At 43.1% G+C, this 21,865-nt stretch overlaps 1 non-coding gene across 1 annotated transcript; it reads right to left on the bottom strand.

Annotated features, from left to right (window-relative positions):
• Positions 1-252: 252 nt before the first annotated feature.
• Positions 253-417, bottom strand: LOC138505322 (U1 spliceosomal RNA). The gene has a single exon (XR_011280132.1). It is a non-coding gene; the product is annotated as a U1 spliceosomal RNA (small nuclear RNA).
• Between the last annotated feature and the right edge of the window lie 21,448 nt (positions 418-21,865).

Below are 21,865 nucleotides of genomic sequence, written 5' to 3' on the forward strand. Positions count from 1 at the left end.
TTGTTGGATACATTCTGTGCTCGCCACACGTTATGTAATGGGGTTTGGCGTGTCCCAAGGAAGTGTTCTTTATGACAGTGAACGGGGAAGATGCATCATAGTGTCTTGTATGGGCGCTTGGATGCCAGAGCATGCAGTGCAGGATGGCGTATGGACATTCTAAGAGTGGCAGTTGAGATGACAGTTGCTGCCGGGCGGGGTGTTGCTGGTGTTGCTCACAATATATCTTATTTTTTCCATTTTTTTTTTCTTTACAGGAAAGCGCGAACGCAGTCCCCCACTACCAGAAATTATGCAGTCGAGTATCCCGCATTCAGGGACATCACAGGGGTCAGCACATCCTGTGTGCAATGGATGAGCCTCACCCACTCACAATATATCTTAATGAGGATGGCACTGTAACATGGAATAAAGTTACTACGAATTAACGTACCTGAGTGGCGGACTTTCTTTACCCACAAGGTCACATCAATCTCCCTATCCCAATAAGGAGCCCAGTCCAATAATCTGATCCAGTTGAGAACCCATTTTCAGGTGTTTAGGGAGAGATTCTGAGGAATTCCATATTCGCAGGCAGGATGTAGTGATTGTGTTGCTGACTGCAGAAAACAGAAAGCTGGACTTTAATTACAATGTTATCACTTGACTGAAAAACGTGTGATATGATATGATATTGGATTTATAGCGTGCCTATACACGAGTGTTGCAAGGCACGACGAGGCATGGGAAGAGAAAAAGGGAGAACAAGACATTGATCTTACTAGGCCCAGTGACATTGAGACTGCGCAAGGGCAGGGAGGGGAAAAGGGGGAAAAGTGCCAGGGGGAAGGGAGGTGAGAAGTTCAGGACATATGATCAACAAATCACAAACAAAACAAGAAGAAGTTAACTGTGGGCAGCAGGTGGCAGTGCAAGGGTTAAGTGCAGCAACAGGTAACTGGGAAGTGCAGGTGGGGGGACTATAGGGTAACATATACAGCCCCACAGTGCAGGGTAGCCAGGCGGCAGTGCAGGTATGCAACCGGGAGGCAGGGACCTGGGAATGAGGCTCAGAGGGTAGCCAGGTGACCAGTGCTGTGACAGACAGGAGGTCAGCAGGAAAGAGGAAGAGAGAAAGCAGAAGCAAAGAGGAAAGTCGTGAGCAGCTTCCGGAACCTGAGATGGTTCTGCTCAAGTTTCAGAGAGCCAGGGAGGCTGTTCCAGAGGGAGACACCTGCCGAAGAGAGAGATATGCCTCCAACTCTTTGCTTGGAAAAGTGATTGACCCTCAAGGAGTTGTAGGTGGAAGAGCGAAGAGCTTGAGTACAAAGATACTTCGGAAGAGAAAGTTGGAGATATTTTGGTACCAGACCCCAGAAGGCCTTGTGGACAATGCCTAGGGTCTTGAATTTGATCCTTGCAGCCACTGGGAGCTACTGGAGAGATTTCAGTGCTGGAGATATGATCCCTGGGCTTGAGGCCAAGGACAAGTCTTGCAGCCCTGTTCTGGATGAGTTGGAGAGGATGGAGAGTAGAGGCAGGAAGATTTCCAAAGAGGCTGTTACAGTAGTCAAGCCTATAGCGGACCAGATCTCTAGAGACAGTGAGCTTCTGGAGGAAGGAGATGAATGGAAGAATACCTCTGAGGAGGTGAATTTGGTAGTTTGACTCCATAGAGACATCAGAGAGAGTGGAGTTGATGATAACCCTGAGGTTCTTAACCAAGCAGTTGGGAGCAGGAGGAGGGCCAAGGGAGGCCGGCCAGAGAGTGCAGGGAAAGGGAGGTGTAGGTGCACCAATAAGGAGGATCTCCATCTTCTGGTTGCAAAAGTCCTAGATAGGGCAGCATAGAGTCCTGGTGTGTTAAGTTCTGTATTTGATGTAACATAGTATAGTGTGATGTGTGAGAAAGACAGAATTAGATCAGAATTAGATGGAAAATGTAGTCAGTAAGGTATTGTGGTAGAAGGGAGGTTGGTATGTTAATATCACAAGACAAATGAATGAGTCATTCATGGCAACGGCCCCTCCCCCGCCCCAATATCTTTAAAGGCGAGACACACTATGTACTAAGGCAACCATATCAGCCTTATCTCAGACAAATGCAAAATGAAATGAACCTGATGTAACTAAAGATGGCGAGAGCAAGTGACTTCACTGCCAAATGACACACACAAGTACAATAGACATGAAGCAGATATGCACTCACCATAAAGAAACAAACATGTACACTAGGGGAAACGTGCATTTAGACACAAAGAAAATTGCTTACACCACATAGACAAAAAGAACATAACCAATGCTTATGCACGAACAATGTGCACATATAGCTTGCTAAACATAGAAACGCAACAGTAATGAGTGGCCATCTTGTAGGAAAAGGATGGCAGGGCCACATTAGAGTTAACAAGAAGCCTTCAGGCCGCAGAGTGATTTGACCTGCTGAATTTTATGAAATGCAGATCCATACAGGACATACAGTGGCTGTGCTGCCCCCTTCCAATGTTACTGTGAATGAGGTCTGGATGGCTCCAAAAAGAACAGAAGATAATAATTCCCAAGCATAAGACATATTTCTTTTAGATTAAGTAAAGAACAAACAGCCTTTGAATGTCAGGTGCTGCTTAATTAGAAGCTTAATATTGTAAATGGAATGGATCAACTAAGTCTCCAGTGGCCAGAGAGGGTAACAACATCTGCATTAACATTAGCTAAAATTGTGGTAAAAGACGAGTAAACTAATTCAAAACATGGTTGTCTCACACGTGACCCATAATAGGAAGACACTGGCCCAAGTTTGCCGGTCTGGAAACAACGGTGCCGGGAAGCTTACCGGCACCGTTGTTTCCAGACCGGCAAACTATGGGTTGCCTGCCAGAGCTGCTGCACCCAACAGGTCTGACCCTGCCGGGCACAGCGGTCATGGTAGGCAAAGCCATCACGGAAGCACCAGCACTGTTAACAATGATGCCGGTGCTTCCATGTACCCACTACCTTAGAGTCCTACGGGACTCTATGGGAATGGGGAGTAATGAAATTGCCAGCGCCTGACTTCCTGGCTTCTGGACTTGGAATAGCCCGGTGGCACCAGGAAGTCAGACGCCAGTAATTTATTATTGGTCTGGCGGCAACCTGCCAGTAGCACCGGCATGGTTACTGCCGGACCCATAGTGAGGCCCAGCCTATTCATTAAGTCCAGACAAAGATATGCACACATTCCCAGAACAGAGATGCCCAACAAGGCCAAGTACAAAGCTAGAGGCCCTGGCTCATGGCCTAGGAAATAAGGGATGGTGCCTTATTTAATTAGAAGAAGCAGCTCCTGTATTTTGCTCCTCCTATCCTTATTTTTTCTCATGTGCTTATGACATGCCAAGTGCTCAAGGTCTGTAGGATAGATGCCAACCAATCAAAACTCTCAATGTCATGCCACCCAGTAGATGTTGCATTAGCCAATTACTTACTGCTGAGTCTTTTTTACCTTTATCAGTTTAGCGATGGTGCAATGTGGGACCATGGAATGTCTATACCCTATGAAAATCACTAACCCTTATACATTGTATATGTAGACAATTGCCCTTTGCAATCCTTTGACCCTGTATGTTTTTGTAGGATTGCAGTATGACGTCTGTAGTGGCGTGTTTTTCATTGATAATTCATTGACTGTGTTAGGCAGAATCATATGCAGTACCCTTTGGGAACACTACACACAATTAAGACTACAAGTGTCTGTACAATTTCACTTTTGGTATAAGCCCGTACTACACAGTAATATGGTAGCAGTGGCTGAGCAGCCAGACTTATCTCAAGAGAAAAGTGAGCAGTACAACAGGTTACACAAAGGACTAGCAAATACAGTGATTCCAACAAACACTTACTCAAGGTTTCTCGGTAAAAGAATATACATTTATTTACACAGTCATTTGGAAAACATTCCACCAGTAAAAGCAGCTCAATATCACAATCTAATATACTACAATACACAACCAATCAGTTTCTGAACAAGTTCTGCTCCCCTGAAGTGGGAGCAAAATGGCACTCCAGTTACTTTAAAAAGGGGTAAAAAGACAAGGTTCTAAGATTCAACAGCACAAATACTATCATAGGCAGGGCAAAGGGTTTCAGTTCACTACAACCAGCAATTCAATTCAATAGGCCTGGGCCAAAGTCAATGGGTCAGAGTCTTGTATAGGATAGCACAGTTCTGTTAGTAAATGGTTAAGTCTTTGCCATGGATCTTAGAAGAATTTTGTCAGATGAAAAGTTAGATGTCGGTTTAGGGAAGGACAAGCCTTCAAAGTTGGGAAAGTTTCACAAACTTTCACTGTGGCTGAACGGTGTTCTGCACCGCACTTGCACAGCATTGTGTAAGTGAAGAAAAGCTGTAGCTGAGGCAGTTGTTCCTGGCAGTTCCTGTAGATCTCGCTGTTCCTGAGATTCAGTCATGGGAACAAGAAGGAGGACATCGGGAGGTTCCAGCACTGCCCAGGGAAGAGGCCACAAGCTTGGCAAAACATTGGTTTAAGGTGTGGGTGCCTTAAAATCCACTAACTGGTTTCCTTTCCCCTGGCTATCCAGTTTTCAACAGCACACTGAACAAAATTCGACCAGGATGGGGACAGTGCCCAGGTGGCTTGCGAGTTGGTTGTTCCAACCAAACTCAAGGGAAGAAGTTAACCTAGAAGGGCGTCTCTGTCAATGGAGTTTCAGGTAATTCGGTCCTGCAGCAGGGCTTCACCGGTGTACCAGGAGTTGCATCACTCGTCTTCCTTCAACTCGTCTTCGGTTATTTCGTTCCAGTGATCGACTCTGCTTTCCAAGTCCCAGAGACCTGCTTTTAAACAGTTTCCCCCCATTCATTCCAGCCTGGCTGTCACTCACACAGCAGGGTAGCTGTCCTTGTCGGACAGCCAGCTGGCCAATCATGCCAGTGTGCATTCAGGTCTCCCAGGAGACTAAGCACAGGGAGTTTCGGGCACCTACCTCACATCCTGTCCACCCCAGACACTGAAGCCCACCAAAGGCCAACGAACAAAGGGACCAAACCAGGTTTGGCACGCAGAGACAAACACAAAAAGGACCTTTCCAAAAAGAAATGGTGAAAATAGATGACCAAAGTCTGTTTTTACAGATAGGTCTTGGGCGCCATATTGGAAAACATGGCTGTCCTGATTTTTTGCTACAAGTGTTCGCGGTCGGGAAAAATCAAAGTAGTTTGTTTAAAACCAATGCCACTAGCCATTTCAAGTGGGAAAGGGTAACATTTGACTGTTACATGAGTGGTTAGACTCAGGGGAAGCTAGACAGCCCCTCCTGCACTCTATAGTAAGATAGTGTGTGCTGGGTCTGTACATTTAAAGAGACTAGTAAAGTCAATTTAACTTTACATGCTCTGGGAGACAGTAGTCAGTCCCAGAAAAGGTATTTAAACCTTGGGAAGTCTGAAAAACAGCCCTGTGCCACTGCACTGAAGGTGCTGTGTGACACACAGAAAACAATGATGCCTATGGAGTTGTTTTAAAACTCCATATCCAAAGAACACAAAAGTAAAACACACATCAAAATACATGGAAAAGCAGGAAAAAAATGCTCACAGTCTCCCCAGGTAAAAAATCAAATCATAGAAATCCAGCAAAGTTGCTGGGGTTCTCAAAAGGTAAGGGAAATTAGCACATTCTTGAGAATTCTCCCTAACACTATGTATTGAAATCTTTGAGAGCTCTTGAGACTTGTGTGCTTACTGCTGTCAGTGTTTTATGTGGAGTGTTAATAAAGAGGGCTTTGCATTCGCTTTGACTATTTCAGTTATTTGGGTGCAGGATTTCCCTTCCTTTCTGTTCTGCTTGCGCTGGTGCTTGCGGGCAGCCTGTTACAAGAACATGGCAGGATTGTCGCCATTTTGGATGTTAAGGCCTAGCACACTATGAATACAATTGAACAGAGGTAATTATGTGGTTCTGTAGCTCTGTTAGTTCAGCTCCAAAGTCAAATATCCTTTCCCGTTGCCCAGGAGAGAAGCCAAGGTCAGAGGCACCCATGGTACACAGATCAGTGTTCATTGTGTCTAGCTGCAGAACATAAATAGTGTTGGAATGGAATTTTAACTGCTAGGGATGCACCTTTTGAAGGACACCTTCATGAGAACAGGGCATAAGGTCTAGCAATGCCAATGGGCAAGAGCAAGATTTAGAGCAGGACTGCCCTCCCCAATGAGCAGTCATCCCATATGAGTTACAAGTAGACACAAAACCAAATAAATCCCTGAAATTCAGACTCAAGAGCGATGCTCTGGTCACATCATCACTGGGCACGTGGGGTTCAAAGGAGATAAGGTGGAAGCTGTGCTTGGAACATTCCACGGTCAGGGAGGCATCTTGTGTGCGCCCTAGCGTCCTGGTTGATGAGAAGTCCAATTGTCTATTAGTGCGGAGTTGCGTTCAAAAAGCTGCTTTGATTGTGTCTGGAACCAGGGGAGTGCACATCCCGTGATGGTCTCAATTTACAAATATATCAAGAATGGGAAACCATCAATAAGGTACCTGGATTTGATTGTGTTGATGTAGTGGACCACACGTTTAGGGGAATGGACTTAGATTAGATGTGGCAAATCTGTCTAGGAACTATAGGGGGGATTAGCATATTCTATAGGCAGTAGCCAATGAGGATGGAGAGATTATGTTGTACTCATTATTATTCATAGTATTGTTAATTTGAGGTTTCTCTGCTATGAAAGATGTAACATATTCAGATAATTTGAGCTCTGTGTCCGTTCGGTTCGCCGGGACCGTCTGAGACCTTGTTGCATGTAATAAACCTTGTTTTCCCTTGCAAAGAGGTGCAGTGATTATTTGGGCTTTTTGGATTAGTATTACAAGTGTGTTTTGGGTTGCTTTCCATTCAACATCCTGGTGTCTGTAAGCAGACCTCAGACTGACCTCACATGACAACCAGTTGTACATGTTCAAGACATGCTACATCTACAATAAAAACAAACTTTTTTCTTGTAACACAAATGCCCCAAACCTTAACATTTATTCCAGTATAAATGTGTTGAAAACTATTTGGTTGCATTCTGAAATAGTTAATTGTAAAATTATTTATGGACTACTGAGTTGGAATGGAGCAATTGGGAAGATAATTGAAAAAGTAAATGTTGCGGTAAAACATGGCAAGACACGAAATGGAGCGATACATGGGTATCCTAGTTAAGCTGCCATTTGTGCCTTCTTTGAAATTCTCAATAAATTCCAATATCCTGATACAAAATATTGCAAGCCTGTACAATGCATTTTCTAGTCTCCACTGTCATGCTTGCCAGCATCCTATAAACCATGGGGGGGGGGCAGAGTGTATATGACCAACGTACCAATTGGTCATACTGCCTCACACCCAGAAATATTAACTCCGTTATCCGTGCTACTAAATCCGCTAGGGCACAAGGACCCGATGGCATTTGCAGTTCATTAATCAAATCTGCCACTGACCTCTCGTCTGAGGCCCTACATGTGCTCTTCTCCACTATTCGAATTACACAGAAAATACCTCCATCCCGGCATGATAGCATCATTGTTCCTTAGTTTAAGAAGGGCAATCCAGCTGACCCAGGTAGCTACCACATCCTGACAATGTTGGATGGCTCGGCTAATATCTTTGCCAGAGTGCTTCTACAGGAGCTACAATCATGGGCAGAGGGCTGTGGAATCATTACCCTAAACCAAACGGGCTTCAGGAAGGGGCATAATTCTCTGACCCTTACCACCATTATTCAGCAAGCATGGATGGTAAGGCAAACACTGGTCTACGTGGCATTCATCAATCTCAGTGCTGCGTTCGATACTGTAGACCGTAATCAACTTTGGGGCAAACTGGCTGACTGGGGCATCCCGCCTGGTCTCCTTAGTATGATCATTTCCCTACATGGGAACACCTGAGTGAAAATTGGGATGGATCAACATGGAAAAACCACTGCCTGGATAGACACACAAAGAGGCCTCAAGCAGGGCTGCAACCTTGCACCCATACTTTTTAATCTCTATCTTGACTAGTTCAGCTGCCACCCCCCAAACTGGGCTCAGTTGCAATGAAATGGTTGGGATATTCAGACAACGTTGCTGTCCTTGATCTGGCTCCAGGTAGTCTGCATGCCTCCCTGGATAACCTGAAGGAATATACTGATTGTAACTCGCTGGTGGTGAACACATCGAAGACCAAAGTTATGGTATTCTGTCCACCCAGGAAAAAAATAAAGCAAGGACAGTGGAAGATGGGCAGAAGATAAATTGATGTGAACAACACATACAAGTACTTGGGTCTGCCCCTTGATAACAAGCTACAAGGCAAAGAGAATCTGGAGTACATTCCGACGAGAACTTCCATCCTTGTTCTGCAGAAGAAACTCCAGCAGACCCATGAGACTAGCTAACACCAATTGCCTCACCATCTCTAGATTTTATCTTTCGAAGGTAGGTGGCTGTAGTTTCCCTGTCAAAGCGGCCCAACTGTGGAAATCCTTGCCACCTTCAATTAGATAAGATCAACCCTACCTGAACTTCAGACTTAACTATACCAGCTGGCTCAAGTCCACTGATCATTAGACCTGCTACCTTGCTTTTCCAACTAGACATTCTACCTATGGCTAACACACAGCCCGCCGGTTTTTGCTTACTCTTCATTGTATTTACTGACTTATACTCGTTTACTGTACATATACATGTTCTCCAGTGCATTTATTGACTTATATTTGTTTGTTTCTGTGCCGGTACTATTGCTGCTCATCATGTGTAACCTCTTTTAACTTAAGCTTTGTAATTTTTGCGCTCTGATACCCCCGGGTCTGGCGCACACGACAAATCAAAAAACAAACAAACAAACCATCAGTTCTTTTGCCCACAAGGCAGGGGGGTTCCAACTTGATGCTTTGCTGAAATATTACAAGGCTAAGGTGAGCTCTACCATCTTGTATTGGAGCAGAACTATGGGCCATGCAAAACCTTGCAAAGATCAGTAAGCTGGAGCACACTTTGCTAAAAAAACTATTGAGATTACCAAAGCAAACCACTACTGACCTGATCTTCCTTGTATATAATGTGTTGCCCATAGCTCTAAGAATCCAATCTAGTTGTCTAGTTGTCTGGTCACAGCATGGAAACTGTCGAATGCACCAGCTCAAACTCCTATGAGCCTTATACACATGCCCAAAACCACATGAGTAACTTCAATGCCTAAGAGCTACCTTGAACACACTTGTCAACCATTGGCTACAACAAAGAGACCTAACACTGGCCTTGACACTAATTCCATTTAAACACTGACTCAAGAAAACATTGAATGATAAAAGCTTTGAGCAGTCAATGGCTAATTTAGTAACCAAGAACTTTGCATCTGAATTCCACTGGTATATCCAGGAATTGCAAACACAACCCCCATATATCCAACACTTCATTGGCAACTCCCTTGTCTGGGACTACATTAAACTGAAGTTCAGTACTGCTAGGAATATAGAGATAGAGGGCGCGTGGTACAGTATCCGTAGGGAATGCAGTGAATGCAACTGTGTGGGGCAGGAGATCTAGAAACAGTAAAACATTTCTTGTTTGAGTGAGGTCTTGGGGACACTGCGACAAATTACTCTAATGGACATAGGTATGACAAATGGACGCAGAAATGATGCATGGAGGTTGCACTTAAGTAGGACGAGTGAGCATGTATTGTTTATTTCACACTCCTGTGGTGGAAGATTTCCACCATCCTGGACATCCACAGATGAACTGACTGCTACCCTCGGGACATGAATCCCGACATTATTATTGTTTTCTTTCCGCTTCTTAACTTTTGTTTAACACTCTGATGCACTGCAGCACTGCTATATAATCATGACTGTGTGAATTATTTTATTTTCCTTTGATTTTGAATTAGATTAGTATTGCTATGCTGTGTGAAAAGTTAGTATCAAACTACATCACAGTAAATAAATAAATAAACATTTGTGTTTGCAGTCCACAAACGGAATACCTTCTCATCTGTTCCTCACCCCCAGACATAAACCCACCCCCATCCCGTGGATCAAATAATTCACCATGCAAACCCTTACATATCACTCTCTGTACCAGCAGGTGCACATCACTGGCCGATAACCTGTTAAGTACTTTGTGAGCATATGGAACTTGGGCTTGAATCAATCCTGGCTTGGCTCCCTGAAAGAGGCCAATCCTCCTCCCAAGGCTTGCAGAATTCTGTCCTGGTTATGAACTGTCAAACTCGGTTGCTGGATAGATTTCCGTAGCCTGTATAGCTTTGCTCCCCAATAAAGGTTAAGAATCTTCACTGAGTCTGCAGAACTCTGCCCCAGGTAGGGACTGGAAACTTCACTCATTGGCTGATGTCTGGTCCATTGTCTTTACTCCATGGGGGCTTGCAACCTCTTCTAGCTCTTACTCCGACTTGATTGGCCATCAAGTTGCTCTTTGTGCTCCCTCTTTCCATTTCCAGAGTACTCCGGAGGAAGGTGACTGAGCTTTCATGTAGTCTGCATACATAGAAGTGGAGAATAAACATCAAATGAACCTTCATATGGATTCCCAGTACAGCATGGTCAACCGTTTGTATCATACATTTCAATGGCAGCTTGTGCCAGTGGCTCAACATATATTTAGTAGTCCCCTGCTCCTAAAGACAGATAGTTGCCTTAGATGAATATGGGCATCCTCTTTGGGGTTCTGGTCACTCTTGCACGCACACCACCCCCTTGGCTTAAGCACTTGGTTCATCTGATGCTGGATGTCTGCACGATGCATGGACCTGAGGTCCACTGGCCACCCTTATGGAACACTGACTCAACCTGGCATTAACCCTTCTGCCCCAGGCACCTTAGGGTGTCTCCTACTGGCCTTGACCAACAATGCACTCTGCTTAAGCACTTTGGGTTGGTCAAGGATAGCCACCTGCACAGGGCTTGCAAACCCAGAAGTCCTTGACTACCTCAAGGATCCATACCACGGCTTGGGGTTTGCACTTCTGCCAAATCATACATGAGTATTTACTGTTGGGTGGGTTAGCCTTGCCACCAAATGGGTACTTTTTGGTAATTGTTGATGAACACCTTCCTGGTGGTTATGAACCGGAAGGGCCCTGCCCACCTCATGGAGCCCTTAATTGGGAAGGGGCGTTCCTACCTGGCTCTGACAACCTTGTTGAAGCCAGCTGCCATTCTGGGGTCTTGGTCTGGGTAGAGATGAGGCTTTAGCCCCCTACACCATCCAGCAGAGTGCCTTTTACTATTGACCAGTAAGTCCCACACTAGGAGAAATGGGCCAACTAGACCAGGGATGACAGCTGAATATTATTTAAATCATAGTAGCTTTCTATTTATTTTACAAATACACACCATTATATACAACATTTGTATTTATGTAAAATTTTGCTTCATATACCAAAACAACATATCCCTCCGTACACAACTCATTCATAACTTCTACATGCATTCATCATATTCACAAAAGATAGAAACAAAGACATGATATATTATTCATATCACGGTAGCAGGTCAAACAAATATTAATTACACACTCAATTATTTTACAATGTGAACCTCTGTCTGTATTCAGGGGTTAGAAAACTGTTGTCAACATGTTTCGGTTGAGTTCTCTTGGCAAGGGTAAACGGTCCCCTTGTGCAATAAATTTGTATTCAACCTTCTTCAGGACAGGAGAGCAATCGCCAATTCTGTGTTGTCTCCTTGTAACAAAGAACAGTGGGGGTGTGTGTGTGGCATGGGAGCCTTGAATCTAAACATTAAGGTAATTAAGAAATTAAATAAATGAGTTTTTCTCAACATGTCATCTCTGTTTATTCACAAGCTTTACTGAGTAAGGGATATAGTTGTCTAATTTAACTGTATTGGACCAGCTCACCTCCTCTGAGTCTTTCAGGGGCTATTGAACCAGTAACGTGGAGTAGATCCCATCATGAAAGCTCCCATTTGTGGCGCTTCACATCGTGTTTGGTGTCCTATAGCATAAAAGAACATGTATGCTACAGATTCTCTAAAAAACCGAGTCAACCAGACTACGATAATTGCAATTAGTGGGTTGGCACTCAGTGTTATTTAAAATTTCTTGAGGCCTAATGTAGTGGAGCCAAAACAGAACTGCCAATTCGGACAATAGCGTTATTAATTACGCCTGCAGAAAAGGAGACAAATGCAACGGAACACATGTCATCCGCTTTGGTTCCGTTTATATGTACGAATAAATGCAAGTTATTCAGACAAACTAATAAGAAAAAATGCTTACTCAAAGCAGCCGCCTGCTGCGTGTGGACTGCAGGCTGCGGGTTGCTGAGTACCAGCAAATAATTCTCTGGGGCCATGTGATGAGCTGTAATGCCGTGAGTTAAAGATCCCTCATCAGAGCCATGCAGAATAGGACAAATGCTAGATCAACATTCGTTTACTTACCTTACGGTCAAGAAATGGTGCACAGTGCGGACGAGTCGCCGATGTCTGCTCGCTCTGTTGCAGCCGTTGCCTTGGAAACATTAAGGTCATGCGCCGACTGAAGTTACAAGGCCGCTTTGAATTGTGGGCTATATAGTCTGCGTAGTACAAGACTCAAGTGTCCAAAAGCAGGCATGTATCCCGTGGTGCTGCAAGGTAGTGCTAGTGTCGCCTTACAAAATGCGAACTAAATTATTTGCAAAGGCTATATAAATAATGATTTACTTTCCTCTTGTTTACATTGCAACTAGGATTATGGGCAATGTATGTGTGTCTTTTTTTGTGTGGGTGGACCTCCTTCCTGAAAGGAAGGGAAACATCACATCTCATATGCATTATGGGCAATGTACTTTGATAGGGGGATGTTCTTCCTGAAAGGCTCACGTCACATGTACAATTGATAGGGTTTACCTACTATTTAGTGCATTCAATTATATCGAGATGTTTAACCCATGTTGTACCGTGTCTAAGGAATAAATCCATTTCTGTTCGAGGCAGTGTAAGGCACTTGCCATGTCCCCGCCTCTAGTTTTTGTAATTTGTAATACAACCATTTCATTTCTGTGTCTTTATGGTTATTCCTAATGAAGTGGTCAACCAAGGGTTTGTCAGGTGTATGGTTCCTGATACATGAGCAATGTTCTCCAATTCGCACCCTAACTTCTCTGGTGGTTTTCCCTACATAGAGTAGATGACATGGGCATGATATAACATAGATGGCGTTTCTAGTACGACAATTGGTATGGCTTTTCATCAGCCATGTCTTTGCCCCATACTGAAAACTGTGTTTGGTCTCGGTTAGGGGGCAGACACTGCAGTTGCCACATTTGTAGTGTCCAATAATTGGGGGAAGTCCCCGTTGATTCACAATGGTAGTTTATTTAAGTTTCTCACGGTATGTGTGGACCAACTTTTGTCGTAGATTGCAATTACGTTTGAATGCAAACAGGTTTTTTTTTTATAGAGTACTGGGATTTTTGACTAAGTACCAGTTTTGGTTAATAATTTTTCTGATCGCGTTACTAATAGGGTTATATGTTGTAACAGAGACCAGACTCACATTGGATTTTTTGTCCTTGCCTTGTAAGGTGAGTTCTCTGTTTGTGTTAGCAGCTCTCTTAAAATTGTTTTTAACCAAATGTTTCGGGTACCCCCGTGTGTCCAGTCTCTCTTTACGTTGTGCGGCATGTATGTTGTAATCCTCTCTGTCAGTGCAGTTTTGTCTACTCCTTAGAAATTGGCCATAAGGTAAATTAAATTTGAGTCTCTCTGGATGAAAGCTGGAGTAGTGAAGTAGAGTATTCTTATCTGTGATTTTTCTGTATAATGAGGTGACTAGGTTGTTCCCTTGTTTTCTAATCATCAGATCCAGGAAACATACCTGGGCTCTACTCCACTCAACAGTGAATTTGATATCAAGGTCACACGTATTGAGCCATTTGTGAAATGTAAGTAAGGATGTGTTATCACCTCGCCAAATGATGAACACGGCGTCGATGTAACGGCACCACATCTTAAATTGTCCATGTGTCTGATCTTTTAGGATTTCGGCAATATACCTTGACTCAAACTTGGACATGTACAGATTGGCTACATGTGGGGCAAAAGTAGCCCCCATGCTCAACCTTTCTGTTGTTTGTAGATTTGATTTTTAAAAAGGAAGACATTTTCTGTCATGGCGGGCCTAGAACATTCTAGTATAAATCCTGTCGGTGGTTTGTGTGGTCTGTTACGTGTGTCTAGTACTTTCGCTAATGCTTCCAGACATGCCATTTGGGGGATTGATGTGTATAACGCCTCCACGTCCATGGTCACTAAGAGACCTCCTGCTTCTATCGTGACACCTTGGAGGATTTTAATCATATCTGTGGTGTCTTTGATGTATGAAGGCATAGCCAGGACAAATGGTTTGAGAAAAAACTCACTGTAGATGGATAAGGGTTCCAGTAGAGAGTCTATTGCTGACACAATAGGTCTACCTGGTGGATTATCGAGGCTCTTGTGTACCTTTGGTAGTATATAAAAGGCTTTTACAGGATGTTTTTTGTTGAGAAATTTCACCTCATCAGGGCAGATCCATTCTTCTTGCAGGGCGTGTGCTGTAAGGCTTTTGAGTTCATCCTTTAATCTTTCAGTAGGGTCTTGAGACAGTTTTTTGTAGGATCTAGTGGCATTCAGCAGTCTGATACATTCTTTGTCATAATTCAAAGTGTCCACCAGGACAATCTCGCCGCCCTTGTCAGCCGATTTTATAGTTACATTCAATGCTATTGTCCGAATTGGCAGTTCTGTTTTGCCTCCACTACATTGGGCCTCAAGAAATTTTAAATAACAGTGAGTACCAACCCACTAATTGCAATTATCGTAGTCTGGTTGACTCTGTTTTTAGAGAATCTTTAGCATACATGTCCTTTTATGCTATAGGACACCAAACACGATGTGAAGCGCCACAAATGGGAGCATTCATGATGGGATCTACTCCACTTTACTGGTTCACCAGCCCCTGAAAGACTCAGAGGAGGTGAGCTGGTCCAATACAGTTAAATCAGACAACTGTATCCCTTACTTAGTAAAGGGTTGTGAATAAACAGAGATGACATGTTGAGAAAAACTCATTTATTTAATTTCTTAATTTCTTAATTTTTAGATTCAATGATCCCTTGCCACACACACCCCTCACTGTTCTTTGTTATGAAGAAGCAATGCGGAATTGGCGATTGCTCTTCTGACCTGAAGAAGGTTCAATTCAAATTTATTGCACAAGGGGACCGTTTACCCTTGTCAAGAGAACTCAACTGAAACATGTTGACAACAGTTTTCTTACCCCCTGAATACAGACAGAGGGTCACATTGTTAAAAAATGGAGTGTGTATTTAATATTTGTTTGACCTGCTACCGTGATATGAAAATATATCATTTCTTTGTTTCTATTGTTTGTGAATATGTTGAATGCATGGAGAAGTTATGAATGAGTTGTGTACGGAGGGATGTGTTGTTTTGGTACATGGAGTTAAATTTTACATAAATACAACTGTTGTATATATAAAACTCTTTTGTATAACCTGGTGTGTATTTGTACAATAAATAGAAATCTTTTATGATTTAAATAAGAGTCAGCTGTCATCCCTGGTCTAGTTGGCCCATTTCTCCTCACTTTATTATAGAATTGCCTGGAGGGCCATAGACATTAATCCGGCTTCCCTTATTTTTTCCTAGTCCCACACTAGGGCCTATCTAACAAAATTATTGCAATATATGTGCAATTTTGATTTAGAGGAGTAAAGTTGTAATTCCAACTACATCTGTTAACATTTCCCTATTGGTTCCTTAGCCAGTACCAAATGTCTGAGCCTTCAGTTTCTGTCATAATGTGTGGGTTTACTATTGCAACACCACATCATGGGTAGGGTTTAAATAACCTCTCAAATGATAGTCTAAACCTAGGTCATGTTTCCTATTCGTGTTTGAAAAATCAAGCACCTGGCAAATTCTTTTACACAATGACAAGAAGAGCTGACAGCGAAGGATAGAAAGGTAACATTACTCTGATCGCTTGACCTCCACAAGACACATATTCCTATGGTGCATTCTCAGACTCATCCTGCTTGGAACTCAGAAAATCAGGAGCACCGTGTGGCCCTGCTTACATGGTGTCTATTAATAATGATCATCAAGAAATATCAAGACAGATTGTGCCTTTCTGCTCTATGTACGCTTTCTGTCCTCCCTGAGCTAACCTTAGGATCCCTGCATTGTTGTTTGACATGTGAACTACTCCATTTAAACTACCTACTTGCCACTCTATGTAGAGGGGGTTGTTCCCGACCACTCCTAGAACTTTGAAAACAGAAGGGAGAGTCCCATGTGGCTCAACCCCCACCTCATCCAGTAAGGAAATACATTATAAGAGTAGTTGTATTTCATAAGAGACCTTAGAGTGTGTCACATTCCTTAGACCTCTCATGCCTCTTCAATATGTCCCACTATAGGCTTTCTTCCCTATACCCCTGTTAAAGGACTGATTTGCATGGCAGGACTGCTGCAGACATCCACCAAACTTTCCTCTAGCTTTTTACTGCACATGTATAATTTGCCCTCTTTTTGTCCCTTTCAAACATGCACATGCATAATGTGATGGGATCTCATGTTAGCCATTGTTCTCTGACCTTCACTGTCATTCTGCAACAGGTTTTGCCCGGCTCATAGATTCATGCATATTAAACTCCTTGTTCCATATCTCATGATGGGTTGGGAAGGTAATTGACATCATCGCAGACCTTGGTGTCTTTTGTGCGCTTTCTCACCAGTTGACACAATAGCATCAGCCACTCTGAGGACATACCTCAGAGGTTGACAGTTGCACCAGAAGAAAAGAGACTGGTACCATAATTCCCCAGCAACCACAGAGAGGCACAGTATGGTTGACAGAGAAGAACATGCCTGTGATCATTTTCCCTCAGCCCCTACAAAACTACTGCTGAGGGTCTGTAACACAGGCCACCAGAGTGGAGAGTCTTTTGCCATTTAGGGACTTCATCGCTGATCCAAGCCACAGTATAAATGAGCTTTGCAGTGGTTGGGTGCTTCCAAAGGCAGCAGTCCAATGAGGGGATCCACTGTTCTGTGTTGATTCCTCTGGGAAACAGCATAGGCCTTCCATTCACCTCTCAGTTTGTTTGACCCCCTTTTGAAGATGGCTTGGCACCAAGTTTAACTTCCCCCACCTTCTGCAGTGCCATATGGTGGAGTGGCTTCTCAGAGCAGTGGAGAAAGACAGCACCACTGCTGACCCACTGCTGACCCACTCAGATATATGTAATTGCTTATCCCCAAACATACCACCCCGGGTCATAACCCTCTTCAGGGGTTCTAGAAAGATTAGAGGCACAAGGAGTTCGGGAAGGATAGACAGATTATTCAACCTGCAGCCGGACCTCAGGAATCATTCATGTCTGTGTGTGGGTACACAGACACACAATCTATGAACCACGACCCAGGGAACATAATTGTGTCTGCCAATCCTTTCTCTGTCCTCTTTTACTGAGCCCAATGGGAGAAACTTCATTGTGAATCGTCCACAAGATGTTGGGCATGATGAACTGCTTCATCCAAAAGGTTGTCCCCTCGCCCTTCCATAATTCTGTCGGTATTGCCTGAAAAAAAACACATTGCAAAATAACAAGGCTGAAAACACCAATTGTATGTATTGAATTATTTTATATGTTTGCACATTATTTATAAATAAATAGGGAGTTGGGTTAGGGAACACATTATTGTTGGCGGGGGGGCTGGAGGGGGCTCCTCCAGCATTGCAATTGGTAAAAATGTGAAAAAAAGAAAACAAGAATTCGAAGTTAAATAAAAAATAATGTGTTTTTTTCAGACTTGTTTTGTTGTTGTTATTTTAACGTAGACCCGAGTCTGTGCCCACCTTCCGGACCAGGGGTTCACAATAACATTTCAGCTGGACATGTCCTCACTGGCCTTGCCCCGCACTACTTAATTCTTCATCCATTCATACAGGGCAAAATGTTAACATCAGCTGTGGATGATTCATTCGTATACTCCTGCTCAGAATAACTTAGCCAGGCAGAGCATTTAGTTTCATAGTCCCCTTTAAATGTTAAAGATCCTGGGTTCTGTTGCATTCTCCTCAAGCAGAGGTTAATCAGGAATTAACTCTATGGGCAATTTCTGAATGCATTGAATATTCACAATGTCTGTGTCTATAAAGGAGTTCATTAACCTGGAATAAAAGCGCTGATTTCAATTACTTGGTCTTATAAAGTCTTATCTATTTAGAAGAATAAAATGGATTATGCTTGGATGCTTTATATATCGGAAATCATTACTCTCCGTAAAAAACTTGACAAGAATGTATTGGGCTTATTTTCGATAACTCTATGCGTAAAAGCAAACTGTAATGCTTTATCATCTCCATTTAATTCTGCGCCCCATTGTGCAGCTCCGCTAAGACGTAGGAGGGAAACAACAAACAGCGTGCACCACGCTTTGCTTTCATCTTGGAGGAGCAACTGTCTTTACGCCTGCATGAGATTTTTCTGCAGGCATAAAAACAATGGACCTCATTACATAATTGCCCATCCGACCAGCACCCTTGTTTTCTAGACTGGCAACTACATGTTTGCCTGCCTGATCCGCTGTGCCTGATATGTCTGAATCTGCCGGGCGCAGCGGTCATGGTAGGCAAACCCTTCACGGAAACACTGGCATTGTTAGCAATGGTGCTGGTGCTTCCATGTCCTCACTTGCGAATGGGAATTAACAAATATGCTGGTGCCTGACTTCCCTGCTGCCAGACTCGTAATGAGCAGATGGCAATGGGAAGTCAGACGGCGATACATTTTTACGGGTCCGGTGGCAACCACCGATAGCACCAGCAAGGTTACTGCCGGACCTGTAATGAGGCCCGATAAATTCCAATGGCATATGCCTCGCAATTTCAGAGAAGGGAGATTCCAATGAAATCCATTATAAAACTCTGCCTGCAATGCCTAATTTGCAGGCACTGTTTTATTTCTGTTAAAACAGAGAGCAAAATGAGAAATAAAGGTGATTTTTCCTTTCTTAACTCTTCACATTTACCCTTCGATTTGAGAGTGATGAAAGTGGCATGCAGGGGACACAAACACACGTAAATGCAATTGTTTGTGGCCCCCTGCATAAAATCACGATGTTATTTGCAATGGCCCCCTCATGAGTCAGATTACAAATTAGCCTGATTATCTGAAATATTTGAGATTTGCTGAAAGCCCGTAGTTGTATTATCAGTGAATTGTCTAATACCGCATCAAAACATTCCATGTAAACTGATGCCATTTAGTGCTTGCCAAACCCTACCCTTAGAGTCTTAACATGAACAATCCTGTGAGCCAATATCAACTAGGAGAGTGAGTATTTGATTACTAGTAGTATTACTACTGTTAGTAGTTCTACGTGTAGCAGAAGTAGGGCTGCTAACGCTAGCACTTCCAGTACTACCACTATTGCCAGTACCACTAAAGCTGCTATTACAACTACTGCTACTGTATTTATAGAAGGAGTACTAGCCCTGGTGGTAGTGTTACTAGTAGATCTCCTAATATAAATGGTGTAAATAGCTTGTAATGTGACGTTTTTCAGTAAGACTGGTACTACTACTGATGGTAGAAATGCTACTACTGATGCTGTTAGAAGCCGTGTTAATGCAAGTAGTACTACAAGTACTGATGTTACTACAATGAGTACCGGTAGTCCTACTACCAGTACTGACCCCTCTCATAAAGTATATCATTTTAAGCCCACCCAGCTTAAAGGAGATTGCTGTATTACTACTCAAGCTTGCATTCTATCTCACCGCCTTTAGAACCAATCCATCACAAGCTAGACTAACAAGCGGACTGCTAGTGGGCACAATATACCCACCCCAACCTCACAGATGACCACTTTCAAAAAGCAGATTTTCCATGTGTTACTATTGGTCAGGCCATTTGCCTAAGTAGAATATTGTATTCACATCTATATTTCCAAACTTGATCAACAAACCTTGTAAAAGTAGTAAGACCCCTGTGTCCTATTTTACCACTATTGACTTTATTCCACTTTTCTAAATAAACAACCACTGTAATTGAATCTGTGCAGCCAGAAAAGACCAAATCATAAACAAGTAACAGCTTGAGTTGCGCAACTTTTTACTTCCCTGTAACAACATTTGATTAATTGTAGATTAAGTATTTGGCTTTTACTAGATCATTCTAAACATATTCAGCCCAGGATGAATATCTGAATTATGGCTATAGCTGAGCTATTTTTCACAGGGACTCTATCGGTTGTGCATGGTGACAAGCTCTAATTTTGCATATATTTCCATTTATACCACAGTGGACTGATTCACAACAGCATTGCCATGTGTAATTCTGACTTACACCTGACTTAAACTTCAAAAAGGGTATTTGCTTCACAAACATGTTACTATGAGTAACTTAGACTTACTTCTGACTTACTAGGAGTCAGACGTTAAGTCAAGTCAGAGATATTCATAGCATGAAGATTTGAAGACATTTGTAAACCCTTGGTTGTGAATGTGGGGGCAGAATCGCCTTTGGAAGAGTATAATTTTTCCTAGATGGTGAGATATGTTAAAGGATATTTATACCACAAACTATCACCCCAGAGTGGTCCTGTGGCGCTCTAGCGGCTCTGAAATGTAAAAGGGTGGGGTGGGTTAGTGGGGTATAGCAGGACAAAGGTAGATCAAGAAAAGATTGTGATCTACTGTTGGCAGTTTCTGTTCGTTTAGCACTGTTCGCTGAGCATGGGTGTGGTTCATGGATTGGTAGACTCCCATGTGCTGTTGTGCGAGAACAGGTGTGGTTTGTTTTGTTGTTGCGGCATATTGAAGTAGATGCAGATTGCTGCACAAGGACGTGGTTGTGTTTGTTTAGCGTTGGAGAAATGTGTGCAGAGAGGATATTTTAGGTTTAGAATTTGGGTTAGTGCAGCTTTTGGAAATTTTGTAAAAAGTAGAAGAAGTAACAGTGAGTCAGGAGTAATTGAGAGTTACACATGGCAGTTTTGTTGTGAATCAAACAGTCCTCCACAGTTTTAAATCAGGATCCATAACGGATTGTGTTTTCCCATCAATTCCTGTACGGTTCCGGTTAGCAACATGAGGGGCATCGAAATTTGACTCTGAGTAAATATTGGGACAAATTCCATCTGAAAAAAATATATACAGTCCAGCAAAATTGTTTCCTGCTAATCAGCTCCCGCTGAATATATTGTCTTATGAACTGAATGCAGTGTAATAACTCGTGGAGGCCAATATGGATTGCAAATTGCAAAAGAGAACAAAATTAAACACAGCTTGAAAGCATTTCTGAATAATATGAGTCTCATGGCAGATGTTTGTGTATTGAAGAGGAGTTGTGGGGATAAGCGAGAGGTTAACATGGATGGTTCCTATCGGAAACTAGGGAAACCTGAAAATTCTCAGGAGGCACTGGAGACCAAAAGGACTTAGAAGTTAGTTATACTTCAGGCAGAGTGACATGCCCTCACATAATAGGCCTGTGAGAGGCCCTTCATTTTGTGACGTCCCTCCAGTTCCCATGTGGCCAGTCTGGCAGTAGTAGTATAGAGTGCTAGATGGGGAGGATGGTTTGTGTATGAGACATGGTCAAAGAGATCTGTTCAGTTGGTGAAATTGGTTGGAGGGGAGGATGCATGTAAATCAGAAGGCTTCCCAACAGGCACAATGCCTCACTGTCTATAGGGATGGGGTTGTGCCAGTTACCTATCAGGGAAGTCAAGATGGGGCTGAATCACTCGTGTGGACTAGATGACAGCACATTTTACTGTGGACAGCGAGTGATAGCTTACACTGTACCTCCT

Source organism: Ambystoma mexicanum, chromosome 11 (genome assembly GCF_040938575.1).
Source record: "Ambystoma mexicanum isolate Mex_15411 chromosome 11, UKY_AmexF1_1, whole genome shotgun sequence".
Classification (NCBI taxonomy): domain Eukaryota; kingdom Metazoa; phylum Chordata; class Amphibia; order Caudata; family Ambystomatidae; genus Ambystoma; species Ambystoma mexicanum.